The sequence below is a fragment of the Epinephelus moara genome, chromosome 10 (assembly GCF_006386435.1).
Source record: "Epinephelus moara isolate mb chromosome 10, YSFRI_EMoa_1.0, whole genome shotgun sequence".
Lineage (NCBI taxonomy): Eukaryota > Metazoa > Chordata > Actinopteri > Perciformes > Serranidae > Epinephelus > Epinephelus moara.
The window spans coordinates 4,905,623-4,911,701 of record NC_065515.1 but is presented as its reverse complement, the minus strand read 5'-3'; positions in this window follow the sequence as shown (position 1 = coordinate 4,911,701).

Below are 6,079 nucleotides of genomic sequence, written 5' to 3'. Positions count from 1 at the left end.
GACCTGCTGTGAGGTCTGGTCCCAACTACTCACAATTCTATTTGACTGTAGTTACATTCACAATTTGCATTCTTACTACAGAGAAAATATTTACAGATCTCTAAATGTGTAAATGTTTAAAACACTTTTGTATAACCAGCACTGGCACACTACTCATCCATGTGTGGCACTGTTTATGTAAAACGGTTTTAAATTGGAACATCTTTGCGAAGATGCATGTGTTTGGGAAGTACTGAGTATACGACTGGATAAATGAGACTTGGATTATACTGCAGGAGCTGTGTGGGAGTGGTTTTGATATAGTATTGCTGTTGTTAAACGCCTTTGACTTCCTCAAGAATTTTCTCTGTTATTGGCTTATTTGTTGAATGTAACTCAGGGTGAGTATATGATGTTGGTGTCACAATTACAATTCACGCTGTAATTTGTAATTGTACAAATGACAGGGTAAATATTTCGCACACAGAAATATTTGCTGGGTAGGTACAGATGAAGAAGTACAGAGAATATGGGGGTAACAAATATATAAAAATGGATAAGTCATTTGATGTTCTTAAGAATATCACACTGTTCTTCGTCTATGCACTATTGTCTTTGTTGTATTTCTGTGGCTGCAGTATGGGTGTGGGGCCCAAAACAAATTTCCCACTCTGTGGGACAATAAAGTTGATCTTGATCTTGATCTTGATCTTTAAACTGTAGTTTGTCCAATAAAATGATTGTAACTATTTTACAGCCACAGCTGTAAAGGTGCGTCCTTCTTCCCAGGCTCAGCCTAATGTTGTTCTTCAACAATAATATACACTTTAGCAATAACGACAATTCATAATATAAAATATATCATAAGAATTTTCATTTCAGTATCACCACTGTCATGTGTCCCACCCTCAGACATTGCATGACTTGTATTAAATAAGTACTCAGTGACATAGAGTGTAATTTAAGTTGTTATGGCCTTACCTAACCCAGTATTTAATTGTTATCCCATATACCCAATAATTACACTGTAATTTGTGGACAGTTATCTCCATTATCACCCGGATGTCTAAAAATAAATTGCGACTGTTCAAACTGCACTAAATAACAAAGCTCTGAGAAAACACACCCAACAGCCAGCAAGGAGGAACTCATATAAAGCGAGCAGTCTATAACAGACGACCAACATGTGTAAGTACAAAAAATGAACTGCAAATACTCATTTAGCATTTACCAAAGAAAAAAATGGATGTCAGAAATGAAAAACAAACGTCTTTACACACTAACTTACAAATCTTAGTCACAGCCTGACTGGTAGACCACATTACCATAGATGCTTTGCCTTGGTGTGGGGAGCAAAATTCTTTTTCTGAATTTCTTAAATCTTTGTGATCTTGGAGGATATGAGTATTAACCTCAAACCATATTAAAATCTGGGCACCAGATTCTTGTATTGAGAGGAAATGAGTGAGGATAAATAGCGAGCTGAGAGTCTGACTTGAGAGGTCAGAGTAGAGCTGCTGCTCCTTCACATCTAAAAAGGGGTCAGTTGAGGTGGTTAGGCATCTGATCAGGATGCGTCCTGGGCGCCTCCCGCTGGAAGTGTTGTGGGCACGTCCCACTGGTAGGAGGCCCCGGGGCAGACCCAGGACACGCTGGAGGGATTACATATCTCGTCTGGCCTAGGAAAACCTCGGGGTCCCCCAGGAGGAGCTGGAAAGTGTTACTGGGGAGAGGGACATCTGGAATACTTTCCTCAGCCCGCTGCCCCTGTGACCCAGCTTCAGATATGTGGTTGAAAATGGATGGATGGATTACAGCCTTAATTAAATGTGTTAGTCATTCATCTTTACCTTATCTTATCTCTGTTTATTTTTACTTTATTTTTATTTATTTATTTTCTGTTTATTCTATAGATTTTTATTTATTCTTTGTTTGCTTTTTAAAAAAATATGTAAACTTTATTGTCTTATTTTTGTAACGTTATGGTCCAGCCACGGGGTCCAGATTTCTCCTTAGTCATTAGTTCAAGGTCCACACAGTTTAATACATTCAGCATCATACGTGCATTTGGCCATGTTGTTGAGCTAGTTAGCTGTTTCTGTCAAGTAGCCTGTTTGTTCAACACATTCTCACTCCAACCTCGTCACATATTGCCGTTTGGTCATGGACTTTCTAAGTCTAGATACGATGTGCAAGGTACCCTGGGTGTGTTGGGTGTTTTTTTTGTTTTGTTTTTAAAGATATTTTTGGGGGCATTTTGGCCTTTAATTGATAGGACAGACAAGTGTGAAAGGGGGAAAGAGAGAGGTGTGTTGGTTGTTGACGTTCTGGGACACTGTGTCAAGTTCTGCCTGTTACATGCATTGTCTTCTTTGGATATACACTTCCTTTTTCACAGGAAATGTAACGTTAACATGCAGTCTCCTTCAAAATAAACGCACTACATCAGTACAACATCACAAATTGACATTTTTGTTTTTTTTCTTCAACAATAAATGCACGTGGTTAGGTTTTGGAAAAAAGAAGAGGGTTTGGCTTTAGAATCTTACAGGATGTGAACACCGCTCTGCCGGGTGAAAGTCAGTGCTGGACCTATCCACCACCGTCCTGCCAACCCACTCGGAATTTTGCTGTCTTAACTTTTGTTCTTGTCCAGCTGCTTTTTACCCTGACACAGCTGGTCACCATTATAGTTTAACAGTGCCCGGCAGTATAATGCTGACCGGCCATGTATCACGCCAATGTTAAAGGATGGCTTTTATTGTCGGCATCTGGCGCTGCAAGTCACTGCCCAAGCACGAGATTCGATGACTTCGGAGTAAGACTGGGTTGGTCCATTAGTCACTCACGCTACAGCAGGAAACGGCACTTTAAATTCACTGCACTCTAAAATAAAGGCCCAATCCCATTTCTACCCCTTAAATCTTCCACTTGGTATTGAATGCCCTCGTTTGCGAGATAACCCTTGATGAAGGAAGTGAGAAATATTAGGGTAGAGATCTTTCCCTAAGAAATGAGGCACCAGTTCATGCAAATCGGCGTGGCTGATACTGGTGAGATACCGGTAGTCATTCAGGTTTGAAAATGCCGGTTCCAGCGCTTGTGTTGTGGCGTGTGCTATGTTTATTCTTCTCCGTCTGATGAATCAGCGGAAAAGAAATGCTAAAAACAGGAGGCGCCTACGACATCTTCTAGTTCTGATCAACCGAGTTGCTGATGAGTTTACGCTAGTCCAACCATCTGTTGTTTATATAGCCTACATTCCGATCGTACAGTAACAAATTGTTTTCCAAAACTTGCCAAAGTTGCTGACTTCGCAAGGTATTCTGGGAAATTTCATCTTCCACTTCGCTGAAAGTGTGGGTCGGGGCTCCCTTGGAATCTAGGGCGGGTTTTAAGTGTTGGAAACCACTTCCACTACCTCAATTCTGTTTTGGGACACCACTACCCTAAACATGAACGTGCACAACCAAGTGCAAGTGGGTATTTCTAGGGGAAGTGTGGGTATTGGGACAGGCCCAGAGTCTGTTTTTAACAAACTTAACATGTTCGTGAGTCACTTGCGCTCCATTCAGAATGGGCCGTGACCCACTTTTGGACCATGAACCACCAGTTGGGAACCACTGCTTTAAACTGTGTCCGTGTTCTTCTAGTTTTGCTAAGTAAAGCACTTTGGGCTGCATGTTTGTGTGAAAGGTGCAATGATATAGTTGAGTTGAGTTGAGGTGAATGTTGTTGCCTAAACCTAGAGAAATAGACCTAAAAACAAAGTGTTTTTCCGACCTTGTAAGTTTATTTTGAAGAAGACAAGCTTACAGAGCTCAGGGCTGCAACAGAAACAACATTTCCTGTGAGCATGGAAATGTATTTTGAAAATACACAATATTCGTAACAAGCATCAATTGAGACGCCATCTGTGAACATCCAGAGAACAGGAGGCTACCTAGAGTGTCATATTTAACATTTTGGTCCACTGACAAAGAATCTGATGAGTTGGGAAGACAATGGGCTGGTTGGATTGATGAAATTTTAGTTTTGAAGGATCTGTCTAACCAGCTGAGCAGCTTCGAATCCCTCCATGATCCACAAACTGATTCCCTACCCTCCCAAAAACACCTGTTTCACTCATGCCCGTTTTTTTTTGTTTTTACGGGACAGCAAACACTTAATAAATTCCAGTTAGAGGTCTGTGTTGTGGTAGCCTTAAGTAAAATGTCGGACCCGGACACTGGCAATTCACTGGGTGCTAGTCAACACCTGCATTAAGTTTAAGGTTCATTTAGCGCTTTGAGATCACAAAGCCTTCATACTAACAGCTCTGACTTAAACTGAAACAGATGGGAAATAACACTGACAAAACTTTATTAACTGTGAATAATGGATTCCTAGTAGGAAATAATGCATCGTCTATAAGACAAATAACACATTATTTTAGCGATAACATTCATTTTCATTACTAGACATGGTTGTTGAGCAGTGGTTACAACAGTATTTGTATATCAAGGTTGTTACTCTGTGCATTCATTGACTATGCCAATATCGGCATAAGCAAATGAGGCCTGTGGGGAATTCTGCAGAAGCGCTGTTGAAGCTTATTCTCACAGGCTTTTTGTTTTTTTCACCTGCCTGCTGCCAAGAACATTTGAAACAAAAACAAAAGGCTATGGAGAAAATAACAGAGCTCTCTTATTATAATTTGTATCCAAGCAAACTCTCTGAGTAAAATATTAAACCAACCTTGGTGGAGTAAATAATCAACATTAAAAACAAAAACGTCTCTTCTCTCAAAGCTGCAATTTCCAGTCATATCTACATTGTAAATGTGTCTGAACTCCTGCAACAAACAGCCTGCCCTGTCTGGGAAACTGTGTTTTTAATGTCTACAGGGTGATAACAGACAGCTGGGCCTCCCCGCTGCAGACGTGGATTATAGACAATGTTAAAGTATAGCTGTGTCAGACCTGCTACTTCCTCTTCTATGACTCTCAGAGGTTCATTGCAGTCTGTTAGCATTAAGTTGATAGGTTTATGGCACAACAAACAAAGCATTATAGTTGGAAGAGATTGCAACAAGTTCATGGGATACATATAAAATTGAGGGAAGGGCAACGTTGACAATTCACACCATGGAGTAAAAGAAGTGATAAAAGCTCATTTTTCATTCTGGCCTCCTTTTAAAAGCGGCAATATTTCTGACTGTGTGGTCCTGGGAACCAAGTGGTCTCCAATGAGGAGCTCGCTAGCAAAATAATTCACGATTATTATGTTGTTAGATGTAGCCTGTGTGAAACACTGTTATTATTTTTGTCCATAATGACTGAGCAGAGACTTTCTGATGCTTAAACTGAACTCATGATAAAATACTAAAAGATATTAAGGTCTTCAGCTGTTCAGATAAAAATACATTTTTTTAGAAAGGTACAGGTTTAAGTTCTGTAAGTTCTTTAGTGCTCAGAGTTGCATCATTTCCACTCAATCGCCATAATAAAATGTTGGCATTGTACATTTCTGCAAACCACATATGTTACATTTGTCCGTCTCATATGTAGCAGGTATGCCGAAACTTTCAGGGTGCTTTCAGACCAAGAGCTCTCTTGCTTTGGTTGAATCAGGGACTAATTTTATTACAAAGTTGCCTAATTGCCTGGAGTTGGTTTGTATTCTCACGGCAGCATTTACAAGCATTTACCAGATCAAATGCCTTGCACAAAGAAAGCTGCTCTTGATTTTTTTCATAGTACACTCTTGCAAAGATTTTAAAATTAGACATCTGTAGCTTTAAATTGGGAAAAAAGAACACAATTTTTCACTCACAAATGAAAAGCAGAAGTTTTTGCAGTTTCAGTTTTACTTCACCTGGTACAACTGCTAGCTTATTGTGGCTAATGTTAGGTATCTGTAGGTTTCTCTGTGTCATCTTATCTTACTGTATAATGACGAAAACTCTGTGTGTCTGTTCCACGTTTTTCTCCTCACTGACTTGGTCAATCCATGTGAAATTTGGCACAGTGGTAGAGGGTCATGGGAGGATGCCAATGAAGCAATATTACATCAATTGGCCAAAGGGGGGCGCTATAGCAACCGATTGAAATTGCAAACT